Consider the following 17,798-nt stretch of genomic DNA (forward strand, 5'->3'; position numbering starts at 1 on the left):
CTGTATATTTCATGAATGTGACTTCAGTCATTCTAGTGTTAATACTGTGGAATGTCATTGGTGTAGCAACGTGGGTTCACCAAAACACCTTTTTATACAAAAGACAGATGCGTGAATTAAAGAGATTAAAGGATAGAGTATTCTGTTTCTTTGTTTTGATTTGGCTTTTAGGTATTAAAATAAGGCCCAGATCACTAAAAATTAGTAACAGAGGGAGACTTCTAATAGATTTAAAGTCAGTTAATTCTCTCTGAAATTTGATGTTTTCTTCTATAAAGAATAACTCTAAAATAGGCATCTTCCCATGACTTTCCATTCTCAGGAAAAGACCCAGTTACGTATAAAAAATAACTTCTACTGCTTTATGTAGTCATATAGGTCTGCCTAAAATAAGAATTTGTATTTAATAAATACCAAAATTTTCAAATGGTAAATGGGTTGACACCTCTGTTTCCAACTTGAAAGTGCTAGTGCGATGAATGCTAAGCATGGGGTGTTTTCTGAGCCAAAAGAATGTGCCTCTGAAATAGCTGGTTAGAGCAGATCTGAGCACCTGGGACCAGAAGAGTGCTGGCCGGGACCTGCAGTTACTGCTAAAAGACAGTGCAGGCAGTGGGTAAGACATCTGAGTAGACAGGCAATAGGGGTAGTCAAGCTGTGGGAACTGGGTAAGATGGGGATTAAAATCCAAGCCCAGATTATAAATGTAAAAGGAGGCTCGATTGTGTCATACTGACGGAGGAAAGGGTTCCACATCACTTCCCACCGTGGGTACATTTTGCACCTAAGTGTGGGTAGATCTGAGCCCAAAGATGTGTGGCTTAGAATGCCTATCTGGCATAGAAAGTGGGGGAATGACAGGTAACATTTTCACCACTGGTAGTTTGTTGGTGACTGGTGTTTTCATTACATAGCACATGGAAATGCCATGGAGCCAAACATATTTGTCAAAGTGAAAACCCGATACTAACTTTTAAACAATTTTACCCAGATGGCTGGGCACGGTGGCTCAAGCCTGTAATCCCAGCACTTTGGGAGGCCAAGGTGGGCGGGTCACCCGAGGTCAGGAGTCCAAGACCAGCCTAGCCAACATGGTAAAACCCCGCCTCAACTAAAAATACAAAAATTAGCTGGGCATGGTGGTGGGTGCCTGTTAATCCCAGCTACTTGGGAGACTGAGGCAGGAGGATCAGTTGAACCTGGGAGGCGGAGATTGCAGTGAGCCAAGACCATGCCATTGCACTCCAGCCTGGGCAACAGGAGTGAAACTCCGTCTCAAAAAATAATTACCCAGATGTAGGCAGGTGCCAGCTAATTATATCTGGGAATTCAGATTCTGCAAAACCCATTGTTTATAAAGTAGAAATATCAACTTCTATGATACTATATTCTATGAGCATTATACAGGTAGAACTTAAAGGCCTCAATTTTTCAGGACAACCCAAACTATATCTTATGAAGCTCTTTTCAGTAAAGGTGGTATATGAAATGTATGCTATACTCTTACATACTCTTTTAGGTGGAGGAGGTTTTTGTTTGTTTTTTGTTTTTGTTTTTTTAGACTGAGTGTTGAGTTGCCCAGGCTGGAGTGCAATGGCATGGTCTCGGCTTACTGCAACCTCCACCTCCCGGGTTCGAATGATTCTCCTGTCTCAGCCTCCTGAGTAGCTGGGATTACAGGCATGTGCCACCATGCCCAGCTAATTTTTGTATTTTTAGTGGAGATGGGGCTTCACCATGTTGGCCAGGCTGGTCTCAAACTCCTGACCTCAGGTGATCGCCTGCCTCGCCTCCCAGAGTGCTGGGATTACAGGCATGAGCCACCGTGCCCAGCCAAGGGAGGTCTTTTCAAAGTAAGTACTTTTAAAACATCCTGTCAGAACAAATAGCCAGATTTTGTTTCAAAAACAACTTGTTTCATACTTCCATTTCTAGATGTGACAGTATAGCTTAAGCAAAAGCTGAACAGGAGGCATGCAACATCTATTTGAAGGCACTGAAGTGCTTCTAAGGCAGCCAGGACTTGAGGGCAAAGATCCTGGGAGAAGGGATGTGCAGAGAATTAACCCCATGTGATGATGCTGATTTTCTTAGGCATTTACCAATTTTTTGTTGTACAAGGTAAGAAAACTGAGAAAAGCAGCAGAGCAAAAACAAAAATTGAACTTGATTTCAAAAAGGAAGGTCTCTAAAAACTCCAAGCTCTGCCACTGTGACCCCTCAAAGGCTATACCCCAAAAGTTGAGATAAACCAGTAGAGCTAACCTTAGGAATCTGAAGCCCAGCCTTGAGTAAGCTCAGTTTTTGACTGGATTGAGGTGTCCCTGCTCTAGTTTGACAGAGGACAGGGTGAATCCTCCCTGGAAGAGGATAATTTCATCCACAGCTTCTATAGTTTTTCATATACAATCTCTAGCATTCCAGCAAAAATTTCTAAGCATACTAAGAAATAGCACCATGAGAAAGATAGACCTGTAATAAATTCACACATTGGACTTATGTTGGACATGAACTTTGAAATAGGCAGGATTGGTAAATGTAAGAAAAAACAAGATTGAATATATCATCAAGGAATTGGAATCTATAAAGAATTAAATGAGAACTCTAGAACTTAAGAGAATTTTATATATGAGACTAACACATTAGAGTTGAAGAAGGATTAGTGAATGTGAGGGTAGGTCAATGGGAAATATCCACACTAAAATACAGAGTTAAACATATATATAAAAATGTATAAGATGCATCAGGCATGGTACAAAAGTCTAACATATGTGTAATTGGAATCAGACTAGGAAGAGGGAGAGCAATAGCCAAAAAGATTATGGCCAAAGTTAAATACAAGTTTATGAACCTGAAACTACTCCTTGGTATATATCCAGGAGAAACAAAACATGTCCTTACAGAGACTTATATGCAGATGTTCAGCAGCAGTGTCATTCTTAACAGCCCCAAAGTGGAAACAATCCAAATATTCATCAGTGGGTGAATGAATAAACAAAATGTGGGATAGCCATAAAATGGATTTCTGTTCTGTGATAAAAGGGAATGAACTAATACATATGGCAACACAGATGAACCTTTAAGATATGCTAAATGAGAGAAGTTGGACATGAGGCCATATATAATTCCATTTATATGAGGTTTTCAGAGGAAAAGGCAAATCCATACATACAGTACCCTAATCATTTCCTGGGATTGGGAATGAGAATAGAGTGTGACTGCAAATGAGCAAAAAGGATCTTTTTGGGTGGTGGAAGTGATTTAAAATAGGATTGTGGTGATGGTTGCACTATTTTGAATATCCTAAAAACCAACGGATTGTACACTTAAAATGGGTGAATTTTATGGTAAGTCAAATACTTTCTTTAAAAAGATGAAGACACTGGCTGAGCATGATAGCTCACACCTTTAATTCCAGAATTTTGGGGGGCCAAAGTAAGCAGATTGTTTGAGCCTGGGAGTTCAAGACCAGCCTGGGCAAAACCCCATTTCTATAAAAAATCTCTATAAAAAATACAAAAATTACCTGGTTGTGGTGGCGCTCACCTGTAGTCCCAGCTACTTCAGAAGCTGAGGTGGGAGGACTGCTTGAGCATGGGAAGTGGAGGTTGCAGTGAGCCAAGATCACACCATTGCACTCCAGCCTGGGCAACAAAGTAAGACCCTGTCTCAAACAACAATAATAATAATAATAAAGTTACGCTAAACTTAGGCAGAATGAAAACGATCCCAGATAGGAATACAGACATGCAAGAAGGAATAATGGTCAACATGGGTAAATTTAAGTGAATATTACCACAGAAAACAGTAATAATAATGTTGTATAGGGCTTAAAATATCTGGAAGATTAAAATGCCTGACAAAAGGCTAGAAGGAGACAAATAGAGTTAAGGTATTCTAAGATCTCAGCATTGTTTTGGAAGGCATAAAAGTATCACTATTACACTCTAATAAATCAAGGATGCATGTTGTAATCTCTAGGTAAACTACTAAAAGAGGACTGAAAAAAGCCAAAAGGGGAGAAAGTGAATAATACTTGATTAATTCAAAAGAAGCAAGGAGGCCAGGCACAATGGCTGATGCTTGTAATCCCAGCACTTTGGGAGGCCAAGGTGAGTCAATCACCTGAGGTCAGGAGTTCGAGACCAGCCTGGCCAACATAGTGAAACCCCATCTCTACCAAAAATACAAAAATGAGCTGGGTGTGGTAGCATGTGCCTGTAATCCCAGCTACTCGGGAGGCTGAGGCAGGAGAACTGCTTTAACCCAGGAGGCAGAGGTTGCAGTGAGCCAAGATCATGCCATGCACTCCAGCCTGGGTAACAAAGTGAGACCCTGTCCCTGCCCCCACAAAAAGAAAAGTTAGAAAAAGACCAGCAATTTAAACCCCAAAATGTGGACAGAAGGAAATAACAGAGTAGAAATTAATGTCATATACAACAAATACAATATAGAAAATCATCAAAGAACAAATGGATTATTTACAATACTAAAAGTTGATAAACCTATAGCAATAGTGAACATAATACAAATTATTAACATCAGACTTGAAAAGGAGGACATCACTACAAACCCTATAGACACTAAACGGTAAGAAGATATGAAAAATTTTTTGTGATTAAATTTGAAAATGTATATTAAATAGACAAATTCCTAGAAAAACATAACTTATGAAAACTGATAATAGAAGAAATAGAAAATTTGAATATTGAAGCATGCTTCTTATTCATTTACAACAGACATGTTTAGCTAGGTCAAAGAAACAGAGTTTGGCTCCATGACTGCCCTGAAATAATTTCTTCTCTCTGTAGTCATAGAGTTACACAGTGAAAAACCAGAAAAGAGTCTGATCCTGCAGGTTACTGATACACAAGATAAGTTGAATTCACTGCTTCAGCAGGTTTCTTAAATAACAATTAGATTATTTTGGAAGAAAGAATGCAAACCCAAAAAGTAGAATGGTGATATCTGAGAACATTACAATGACCAAGTACCCAAAACCCAAAGATCTGCCAACAGAAGTAGCTCCTCCCCTATCTAATGAGAATGGTTCTGATTTTCTTGAATATCTTGTAATGACCACACCTCAGGTAGTTATCTTCTAAAATAGTCCCCATTCTCTTCATTTACCACTCCTACCACCTCTTATTTCTTCTGACCTATGACAAGGTGAAACACCAAATTCTCTATAATTCCAAAGTCAAACCTTGGAAAAGAAAGTTTACATATTAACAGAATTGCAAGAATTTCCTAATGTATTGGCAAAATCTTAAGGAATATGTGTCAGCAAGATTCTGAGGATTCTAGACCAGGGAAGGAGAAACACAGTTTAAACTGTGTTTATTGATATGGATAACATTTAATTGCAGGTGATCATGGGTGATAATCTAACCCATGTCCCAGCCATGCATGCCAGGTACAATTCTGTCTCCCCTCCTCTAACAGTAACTAGATCCTCACTGCCTTGAAACCAGCCAGGTCAGATAAGTAGTTCAAGATGTCATTTCCTTAAGGATCTGTTGTCTGTACTATTTTCAGACAACTCCTCTAGCTAGTTTAAGCAAAAAGAATTTTTTGAGCAATATAGATCACTCATGGAATCACTCACTGAAAAGGCTGACAAAATGGAGTCTAAGCTGAGTTCTAGGAATGACTCCTAATCCCATACCACAGACATGAACTCACAAGGTGCATCTGCTGCTTCTATGGTCAACAAGTCACCTACCACATCAGAAAGCCTCCATCCACCATCACCACCAGCTCTAAAACCACACCACACTGGTAATATCCAAGCCTGCACAGTAGATACCTCAGGCCCTGCTTCTCTCCCTGCGTAATTCAGTTCTGAATCAAAGTCTCACATGAGTGCATCTAATTAGAGGAATTTTAGTTTTGCTTGGAATCTCAGCTCTGAAGGGATCTGGAAAACAGTTTTTGACTCTACAGTAAGGAAAGCATGATAAAGGGGACTGACATCTACAGCATGCCCCTTGTATAATTCACGTTAATATATAGCTAGGGATAGATAATAAATGATCACACAACAGGCTTTTTAACAATATGTCTTGGAGATATTCCTGTGTTAGTACATATGGTTTAACCTCATCCTTTTTAATGACAGCATTGTATTGCTTAGTATGGGTGTGCCATAATTTCTCCAACATTTCCTTTCTGGAAAACACTTAGATTTTTTCCATCTTCACTTAAAAATACTGGTGTATTTTTCTATCCTCACCACACATCCATAAGAAAGGACTAGGATCCTGTACATAATTTTTTTTACATATGTATGAGCATTTCCATAAGATTTCTAAAAGTGAAATTACTGAATCAAAGGGTATATAATTCCTAAATTTGTTTGGACATTGCCAAATTACCTTTGAAAATAGTTTTTGCCAATTAATACTTCCAACTAAAAAATTTCCTCTCTTCCCCTAAGCGGCCTGGGGTGATCTGTGAAAATGGTTCTCTAGTCACTTGACCCAGGAAACCCCACAAAATCATGCAAATCAAGAGGTTCAAATCTTCATGTTCACTAAGAACACTCGTGAAACTGGCCAGGCCATCAAGGGTATGCATATATGAAAAGCCACCAACCCTAAAGATGTCACTTTACAGAAGCAGTGTGTTCCATTCCGAGGTTACAGTGGTGGACTTGGTAGGTGTGCCCCTGCCAAGTAATGGGGCTGGACACAGGGTTGGTGGCCCCCAAAACAGTGCTGAACTTTTGCTGCACATGCTTAAAAATACAGAGAGGAATGCTGAGCTTAACGGCTTAGATGTAGATTCTCTGGTCACTGAGTATATCCAAGTGAACAAAGCACCTAAGATGCACCACAGGACTTACTAGAGCTCATGGTCAGATTAAGCCATACATGAGCTCTTTGAGATGATTCTCACTGAAAAGGAACAAATCCAAAACCAGAAAAGGAGGCTTCCTGGAAGCAAAAGATATCCCAGAAGAAAGTGAAGAAACAAAAACTTATGGCATGGGAATAAATTTAGCGAAAAAGAAAGTAATTAAAAGTTTTTTTTTTTTTAAAGCGTTTCCTTTCCCTTAAACCTAGGTTAGGACTTCTAAATCTTTGTGGCTTTATGGCCAAAAACAATACAATTGCACTTTCTTATTACTCATGAGGTGGAGTATGTTTTCATGTTCTATTGTCTATTGTATTTCTTTTTTCTTTGATGGCTTGCCTGTTTATATCTTTTGCTGTTTTGTGCTTTTAAAAATTAATCTGTAGGGTTTTTTTCTATTCTGCTTGTTAGTCATGTTTTTCTCCAGTATATCACTGGGGTCTTAATTTTGGTCATAAATTTAGGTCTTGTTTAGGAAAGCCTTCCCCATCCCAGCATTTAAAAAATAATTGGTGAATTTTTTACATTTATCTCTTTAAATTCATCTGGAATTTACTTGTGTGTAGTCTGAGGTAAAAATATAATGTTTTACCAAATGGATAGCAAATTGTTCCAATACTGTTAATTGAATAGTCCATTCTTTCTCTACTGGTTGAAATGCCAACTTTATATTATATACAATATATTTATATCTATATACCTTATTCTGGACTTTCCATTCTGTACTAGTGAGTTATTTCCTATGCCAATAACAATTATTATTTTTTATTTTACTTTAAGTTCTGGGATACATGTGCCGAATGTGCAGGTTTGTTACATAGGTAAACATGTGCCATGGTGGTTTGCTGCACCAATTAACCCGTCATCTAGGTTTTAAGCCCCGCATGCATTCGGTATTTCTAACAATTATTTTAATTACTATAGCCTTAGTATTTTGGTTCCCAACAGGACAAGTTCCCCTCATAGTTCATCATTCCCCAAAAAATTCCTGGCTATTCTCTTATGCTTTCTTTTTCAAATGAATTTGAACTTGTCAAGCTCCATAAAAATCCTTTTAAGATACTGAATGGCATGTTATTGAATTTATAGTTATAAAAGAATAATTTAATAATTGTATACTATGGAATCTTTCCATTTAGGTTCATGGGTCACCTTTCCACTTATTGTTCTTTTACATCTTTTTTTTTTTTTTTTTTTTTTTTGGAGATGGAGTCTCGCTCTGTCACCCAGGATGGAGTGCAGTGGAGTGATCTTGGCTCACTGAGACCTCCACACCTCCTTGGTTCAAGCAATTCCCCTGCCTCAGCCTCCCGAGTAGCTAGGATTACAGGTACATGACACCACGCACAGCTAATTTTTTTGTATTTTTAGTAGAGAACGGGTTTCACCATTTTGGCCAGAGTGGTCTCAAACTCCTGACCTCAGGCAATCTGCCAGCCTCTGCCTCCCAAAGAGACAGGATCTCAACTCTGGAGCCCAGGCTGAAGTACAGTGGTGCAATCATAGCTCAATGCAGCCTTAAATTCCTGGCTCATGCAATCCTTCACCTCAGCCTCTGGAGTAGCTAGGACTACAGGTGCGCACCACCACACCCAGCTAATGTTTAAAGTTTTTGTTGAGACAAGGTCTTACTATGTTAACCAGACTGGTCTCGAATTCCTCAAGCAATTCTCCTGCCTCAGTTTCCCAAAGTGTTGGGATTACAGGTATGAACCACAGCACCCATTCTATCTTTCAAATGAAGTTTATTCTCTTTTCATATAGACTTTGCTAGTTGTTGGATTTATTCCTAGGTTTTTAGGATTTTAATACTAAGGTGGATAGGACACTTTTCTCATATTTTGCAGTTTGTTATGCCTAATATACAGAAGAGCTATGAAAATGTGTATGCTCTCTTTGTACTGGGCACCTTGTTAAACTCTCAGTTCTTACAGTTTTTCAGTTAATTTTCTTGATAATTGTCTTCAAAAAGGGAAAGTTTATCTGTCTTATTTCCTTGACTAGGATCTTTGGTACAATGTGGAATACAGTTGTGGAGAGGACAACATTGTCATGTCCCTTTAATGGAACTATATATGTCTAACAGTTTACCACTTTGTGGATTGTTCACTGGTGGTTTTGTTTTTTTGTGTATTTTTGTTTGTCTTTTTTTGAGATGGAATCTCGTTCTATTGCCAGGCTGGAGTGCAGTGGCGCGATCTCGGCTCACTGCAACTTCTGCCTCCTGGGTTCAAGCAATTCTCCTGCCTCAGCGGCCTGAGTAGCTGGGACTACAGATGTACACCACCATGCCCAGCTAATTTTTGTATTTTTAGTAGAGACAGGGTTTCACCATGTTGGCCAGGATGGTCTTGATCTCTTGACCTCGTGATCCACCCACCTTGGCCTCCCAAAATGCTGGGATTATAGGCATGAGCAGCCGCATCCAGCCAGTTCACTGGTTTTTTAAAAATTTATTTGTTTTAATTTGCCTTTTTTTTTTTTTGAGACGGAGTCTCGCTCTGTTGCCAGGCTGTGACATTTCTGATAAACTTTTAACATTCAAATTATCATGCTTTTCCTTTTGTATGGAAAACTTTACTCCTTTTTCTCTGGCTAACTTGTATTCATCCTTTAAAGTTCAGTTTAAATGTCATTTCCTGAGTAGGGGGGTTCCAAGATGGCCGAATAGGAACAGCTCCAGTCTACAGCTCCCAGCATGAGCAACACAGAAAACGGGTGATTTCTGCATTTCCAACTGAGCTTTGAAGAGAGTGGTGGTTCTCCCAGCACGGAGTGAGATCTGAGAACAGACAGACTGCCTCCTCAAGTGGGTCCCTGACCCCCGAGTAGCCTAACTGGGAGGCATCCCCCAGTAGAAGCAGACTGACACCTCACATGGCCAGGTACCCTCTGAGACGAAACTTCCAGAAGAACGATCAGGCAGCAACATTTGCTGTTCAGCAATATTCGCTGTTCTGCAGCCTCTGCTGCTGATACCCAGGCAAACAGGGTCTGGAGTGGACCTCCAGCAATCTCCAACAGACCTGCAGCTGAGGGTCCTGACTGTTAGAAGGAAAACTAACAAACAGAAAGGACATCCACACCAAAACCCCATCTGTATGTCACCATGATCAAAGACCAAAGGTAGATAAAACCACAAAGATGGGGAAAAAACAAAAGTCAGAATGCCTCTCCCCCCTCCAAAGGAACGCAGCTCCTCGCCAGCAACAGAACAAAGCTGGACAGAGAATGACTTTGACGAGTTGAGAGAAGGCTTCAGACAATCAAACTTCTCCGAGCTAAAGAAGGAAGTTCGAACCCATCGCAAAGAAGCTAAAAACCTTGAAAAAAGATTAGACGAATGGCTAACTAGAATAACCAGTGTAGAGAAGTCCTTAAATGACCTGATGGAGCTGAAAACCATGGCACAAGAAGTATGTGACGAATGCACAAGCTTCAGTAGCTGATTTGATTAACTGGAAGAAACAGTATCAGTGATTGAAGATCAAATGAATGAAACGAAGCAAGAAGAGAAGTTTAGAGAAAAGAGAGTAAAAAGAAACAAACAAAGCCTCCAAGAAATATGGGACTATGTGAAAAGACCAAATCTACGTCTGACTGGTGTACCTGAGAGTGACAGGGAGAATGGAACCAAGTTGGAAAACACTCTGCAGGATATTATCCAGGAGAACTTCCCCAACCTAGCAAGGCAGGCCAACATTCAAATTCAGGAAATACAGAGAATGCCACAAAGATACTCCTCGAGAAGAGCAACTCCAAGACACATAATTGTCAGATTCACCAAAGTTGAAATGAAGGGAAAAATGTTAAGGGCAGCCAGAGAGAAAGGTCGGGTTACCCACAAAGGGAAGCCCCTCAGACTAACAGCGGAACTCTTGGCAGAAACTCTATAAGCCAGAAGAGAGTAGGGGCCAATATTCAACATTCTTAAAGAAAAGAATTTTCAACCCAGAATTTCATAACCAGCCAAACTAAGCTTCATAAGTGAAGGAGAAATAAAATCCTTTACAGACAAGCCAATGCTGAGAGATTCTGTCACCACCAGGCCTGCCCTACAAGAGCTCCTGAAGGAAGCATGAAACATGGAAAGGAACTGGTACCAGCCACTGCAAAAACATGCCAAATTGTAAAGACCATCCCTGCTAGGAAGAAACTGCATCAACTAACGAGCAAAATAACCAGATAACATCATAATGACATGATCAAATTCACACATAACAATATTAACCTTAAATGTAAATGGGCTAAATGCTCCAATTAAAAGACACAGACCGGCAAATTGGATAGAGTCAAGACCCATCAGTGTGCTGTATTCAGGAGACCCATCTCACGTGCAGAGACACACATAGGCTCAAAAGAAAGGGATGGAGGAAGATCTACCAAGCAAATGGAAAACAAAAAAAGACAGGGGTTGCAATCCTAGTCCCTGATAAAACAGACTTTAAACCAACAAAGATCAAAAGAGACAAAGAAGGTCATTACATAATGGTAAAGGGATCAATTCAACAAGAAGAGCTAACTATCATAAATATATATGCACCCAATACAGGAGCACCCAGATTCATAAAGCAAGTCCTTAGAGACCTACAAAGAGACTTAGACTCCCACACAATAATAATGGGAGATTTTAACACCCCACTGTCAACATTAGACAGATCAATGAGACAGAAAGTTAACAAGGATAGCCAGGAATTGAACTCAGCTCTGCACCAAGCAGACCTAACAGACATCTGCAGAACTCTCCACCCCAAATCAACAGAATATACATTCTTCGCAGCACCACATCACACTTATTCTAAAATTGACCACATAGTTGGAAGTAAAGCACTCCTCAGCAAATGTAAAAGAACAGAAATTATAACAAACTGTCTCTCAGACCACAGTGCAATCAAACTAGAACTCAGGATTAAGAAACTCACTCAAAACCGCTCAACTACATGGAAACTGAACAACCTGCTCCTGAATGACTACTGGGTACATAATGAAATGAAGGCAGAAATAAAGATGTTCTTTGAAACCAATGAGAACAAAGACACAACATACCAGAATCTCTGGGACACATTTAAAGCAGTGTATAGAGGGAAATTTATAGCATTTAAAGCAGTGTGTAGAGGGAAATTTATAGCACTAAATGCCCAAAACAGAAAGCAGGAAAGATCTAAAATTGACACCCTAACATCACAATTAAAAGAACTAGAGAAGCAAGAGCAAACACATTCAAAAGCTAGCAGAAGGCAAGAAATAACTAAGATCAGAGCAGAACTGAAGGAGATAGAGACACAAAAAACCCTTCAGAAAATCAATGAATCCAGGAGCTGGTTTTTTGAAAAGATCAACAAAATTGATAGACCGCTAGCAAGACTAATAAGAAGAAAAGAGAGAAGAATCAAATAGACGCAATAAAAAATGATAAAGGGGATATCACCACCGATCCCACAGAAATACAAACTACCATCAGAGAATACTATAAACACGTCTATGCAAATAAACTAGAAAATCTAGAAGAAATGGATAAATTCCTCGACACATACACCCTCCCAAGACTAAACCAGGAAGAAGTTGAATCTCTGAATAGACCAGTAACAGGCTCTGAAATTGAGGCAATAATTAATAGCTTACCAACCAAAAAAAGTCCAGGACCAGACGGATTCACAGCCGATTTCTACCAGAGGTACAAGGAGGAGCTGGTACCATTCTTCTGAAACTATTCCAATCAATAGAAAAAGAAGGAATCCTCCCTAACTCATTTTATGAGGCCAGCATCATCCTGATACCAAAGCCTGGCAGAGACACAACAAAAAAAGAGAATTTTAGACCAATATCCCTGAAGAACATTGATGCAAAAATCCTCAATAAAATACTGGCAAACCGAATCCAGCAGCACATCGAAAAGCTTATCTACCATGATCAAGTGGGCTTCATCCCTGGGATGCAAGGCTGGTTCAACATACGCAAATCAATAAACGTAACCCAGCATATAAACAGAACCAAAGACAAAAACCACATGATTATCTCAATAGATGCAGAAAAGGCCTTTGACAAAATTCAATAGCCCTTCATGCTAAAAACTCTCAGTAAATTAGGTATTGATGGGACGTATCTCAAAATAATAAGAGCTGTTTATGACAAACCCACAGCCAATATCATACTGAATGGGCAAAAACTGGAAGCACTCCCTTTGAAAACTGGCACAAGACAGGGATGCCCTCTCTCACCACTCCTATTCAACACAGTGTTGGAAGTTCTGGCCAGGGCAATCAGGCAGGAGAAAGAAATAAAGGGTATTCAATTAGGAAAAGAGGAAGTCAAATTGTCCCTGTTTGCAGATGACATGATTGTATATCTAGAAAACCCCGTCGTCTCAGCCCAAAATCTCCTTAAGCTGATAAGCAACTTCAGCAAAGTCTCAGGATACAAAATCAATGTGCAAAAATCACAAGCATTCTTATACACCAATAATAGACAGAGAGCCAAATCATGAGTGAACTCCCATTCACAGTTGCTTCAAAGAGAATAAAATACTTAGGAATCCAACTTACAAGGGATGTGAAGGACCTCTTCAAGGAGAACTACAAACCACTGCTCAACGAAATAAAAGAGGACACAAACAAATGGAAGAACATTCCATGCTCAAGGATAGGAAGAATCAATACCGTGAACATGGCGTTACTGCCCAAGGTAATTTATAGATTCAATGCCATCCCCATCAAGCTACCAATGACTTTCTTCACAGAATTGGAAACAACTACTTTAAAGTTCATATAGAACCAAAAAAGAGCCCGCATTGCCAAGTCAATCCTAAGCCAAAAGAACAAAGGTGGAGGCATCATGCTACCTGACTTCAAACTATACTACAAGGCTACAGTAACCAAAACAGCATGGTACTGACACCAAAACAGAGATATAGACCAATGGAACAGAACAGAGCCCTCAGAAATAATACCACACATCTACAACCATCTGATCTTTGACAAACCTGACAAAAACAAGAAATGGGGAAAGGATTCCCTATTTAATAAATGGTGCTGGGAAAACTAGCTAGCCATATGTAGAAAGCTGAAACTGGGTCCCTTCCTTACAGCTTATATAAAAATTAATTTGAGATGGATTAAAGACTTAAATGTTAGATATAAAACCATAAAAATCCTAGAATAAAACCTAGGCAATACCATTCAGGACATAGGCATGGGCAAGGACTTCATGTCTAAAACACCAAAAGCAATGGCAACAAAAGCCAAAATTGGCAAATGGGATCTAATTAAACTAAAGAGCTTTTGCACAGCAAAAGAAACTACCATCAGAGTGAACAGGCAACCTACAGAATGGGAAAAAGTTTCTGCAATCTACTCATCTGACAAAGGGCTAATATCCAGAATCTACAATGAACTCAAACAAATTTACAAGAAAAAAACAAACAACCCCATCAACAAGTGGGCAAAGGATATGAACAGACACTTCTCAAAAGAAGACATTTATGCAGCCAACAAACACATGAAAAAATGCTCATCATCACTGGCCATCAGAGAACTGCAAATCAAAACCACAATGAGATACCATCTCACACCAGTTAGAATGGTGATCATTAAAACGTCAGGAAACAACAGGTGCTGGACAGGATGTGGAGAAATAGGAACACTTTTACACTGTTGGTGGGACTGTAAACTAGTTCAACCATTGTGGAAGACAGTGTGGTGATTCCTCAAGGATCTAGAACTAAAAATACCATTTGACCCAGCCATCCCATTACTGGGTATATACCCAAAGGATTATAAATCATGCTGCTATAAAGACACATGAACACATATGTTTATTGCAGCACTATTCACAATAGCAAAGACTTGGAACCAACCCAAATGTCCATCAGTGATAGACTAGATTAAGAAAATGTGGCACATATACACCATGGAATACTATGCAGCCATAAAAAAGGATGAGTTCCTGTCCTTTGTAGGGACATGGATGAAGATGCAAATCATCATTCTCAGCAAACTATCACAAGGACAGAAAACCAAACATTGCATGTTCTCACTCATAGATGGGAACTGAACAATGAGAACACTTGGACACAGGAAGGGGAATATCACACACCAGGGCCTGTCGTGGGGTTGGGGGAGGGGGGAGGGATAGCATTAGTAGATACACCTAATGTAAATGACAAGTTAATGGGTGCAGCACACCAACATGGCACATGTATACATATGTAACAAACCTGCACGTTGTGCACATGTACCCTAGAACTTAAAGTATAATTTTAAAAAAAAGTGTCATTTCCTTTGAGAAGCCTCCCCTCATCTCCATAGCCTGCATAAGATACCCCTGCTGTGTTACAATGTAATTTGTCTTACTCCTTTTAAAATTTTGTAATTACTTATTTAGTAGTCTCCCTCATTAGATTTTTTTTTTTTTCTTTTTCAAATGGAGTCTCGTTGCCTTGCCCAGACTGGAGTGCAGTGGAGTGGTCTTGGCTCACTGGAGCCTCCACTTCCTGGGCTTCAGTGATTCTCCTGCCTCAGCCTCCTGACTAGCTGGATTACAGGCATACGCCACCACACCTGGCTAATTTTTGTATTTTTAGTAGAGATGGGGTTTCACCATGTTGGCCAAGCCGATCTTGAAATCCTGGCCTCAAGAAATCCACCCGCCTCGGCCTCCCAAATTGCTGGGATTACAGGTGTGAGCCACCGTGCCCAGCCCCTTGTTAGATTTAGTATGAAGTAATAGGATTTTGCTTTTTGTGTTACAAAAATCTAGCTAACTGGGATGCCTTACCACTTGATATATTCAGAATGTCTTTTCCCAGCATTCATAGCAAGCAACCATACATACATAGTCTCAGGGCATTTCTCAAGTCTTACTAATCAATTTTAAAAACTTGATTATTATCAACCACCAAAATGAGAGTACCGAGCCACCCAAGCTAGATGACTTTTCCGTAATCATGCTAATAACTCTATGCCACAGAATACAGTAGAAAAAGCATCGAATGCAGAGCTAAGAGGCCTTACTTTCCAATCTCACACTTCAGTAACTGCATTAACTTCTGGGACATTCTGTGGCCTCGGTAAAACAAAGATATTAAAACCTACCCTACAAGGTTGTTATTGTGAAGTTAAAGCAGTTAACTTATAATAAACTTACTTAAGTTACTCGAGTTCTCTTCCTTTCTTTCGAATGGTTACTTCTCAGCTTAAAATCAAATTTCCTGGTCACAAGCCATTGCTTTTCCTTAAATACACACTTCTCCAGCCCTTAAAGTCTAACGTGTTCCTTTCCCAAAGAAACAAACAATGCTGGATGAATAGACCATCCTGCTTTTCTCTTGCTATGAAACATACTATTTGCACACTGGCACGGTGGGAATTTTAGATGCAACATAGCCTGGCTCCCTTTCTTTTTGCTACAGCACATCTGGGTCAGGCATCTTGAATAAGTCCCTTAACAGAATATTATGTCATCTCACATGCTTTTGAATAATTCACTTGTCATAACTGAGTGGTAGTTGGCTCTAATCAACTAAGAGCAATGACCCACAAAGGTGTTCTATGCTTATAAAAAACAGATTCCACAACCCCAGTGCAAATATGCAACTAAGTGTAAGCAGCAGTGTGATGCATCCTGAAATGAGGTGTGTCAGAACAGCAGCAGCGTCTAAATAATGTTTCACGTAGATTAACATGGAAGAGAGCCCTGGAAGAGAAATACAGGCATTTTTAAAAAGTGCTCCCAGGCAGCAAATCAGTGAATATGAAATGCAACAAACTGGTTTTTTTTTTTTTTTTTTTTTTTTTGAGATAGAGCCTTGCTCTGTTGCCCAGGCTGGAGTGCAGTGTCACAATCTCGGCTCATTGCAACCTCCGCCTGCTGGGTTCAAGTGATTCTCCTGCCTCAGCCTCCTGAGTAGCTGGAATTTACAGGCACCCACCACCATGCCCAGCTAATTTTTGTATTTTTAGTAGAGACAGGGTTTCACCATGTTGGCCAGGCTGGTCTGGAACTCCTGACTTCAAGTGATCCACCTGCCTCCCAAAGTGCTGGGATTACAGGTGTGAAAAGTGTAATTTTTCTGAACTTCATTTTCAACATCTAGACAATTGAGGGTAAAGCCTACTTTTATAATGCCCTATGAGGAGTAAAACTATAAATTAAAATGTACTACCACTAGAAAGCATATTTGCAAGCAAATGTGTCACAAGGGCCTAGGCAGTGCTAGCTAAGAGGGGCCAGAAGTTGTGTCTATTGACCAATTAACAGATCATTCAAGAAGTAAAATTTCCCAAAGTAAGTGACTTTCACCTTAGGTGATTTTTCTTTCCCAAATCTGGCCCTAAACTGATCTTGATGCTTGCCCAACCCCAAAGCCCATGCCCAGCCTGAGCCTCAGCAAGTATGTAGCAGCATAAGATGTGCTGCAGGGTGAGGAGGCAGGTGCTGGGGGCAGAAAACACAAAGAACAAAGCATGCTTTCCATGTGCTCCCTAACTTGTGGATATAAATATGCATTGTCTAAATGGAATAGTTTAGAGTTTATGTGATTTCCTTTAAAGACTTGTAGCCTGGGCCAGGCACGGTGGCGCATGCCTGTAATCCCAGCACTTTGGAAAGCGGAGGCGGGCAGATCACCTGTATCCAAAGGCAGGAGCAGAGCCCTAGTTATTTTTCTGTTCCCCCTACAATGCCTTAAAGTGTACCAGCACTTAATAAATGGTTTTTGAAAAGAACACTCTCCTTGTCTGAGGACTACACAGGCCTGAGTGCCTAATGATCCTCAATGTGCATATGCAAGAAAAGCTAAGGAGCAAAAAAGCTGTTGAGTGGTTTCACCCCTTTCAGTAGTAGGGAAAATTTGCTGGCGGCAATATACACCACTAGAAATGGTGCCTGCCTTTATATTGCTCATGCTAATCTGTAAAGCTGGGGTTAAACTGAAGTCACTATAC

At 39.9% G+C, this 17,798-nt stretch overlaps 1 protein-coding gene across 2 annotated transcripts in view; it reads right to left on the reverse strand.

The window, feature by feature from the left end:
• Positions 1-17,798, reverse strand: part of PRDM4 (PR/SET domain 4) — a 48,865-nt gene that overhangs the window by 785 nt on the left and 30,282 nt on the right. For both annotated transcript variants that reach the window (XR_008538565.2, XR_008538564.2), the window contains exon 12: positions 3,547-3,664. The gene's annotated coding sequence lies outside the window, so the exon portion shown is untranslated. The remainder of the gene's footprint in view (positions 1-3,546; positions 3,665-17,798) is intronic.

This window comes from Pan troglodytes, chromosome 10, assembly GCF_028858775.2.
Source record: "Pan troglodytes isolate AG18354 chromosome 10, NHGRI_mPanTro3-v2.0_pri, whole genome shotgun sequence".
NCBI lineage: Eukaryota > Metazoa > Chordata > Mammalia > Primates > Hominidae > Pan > Pan troglodytes.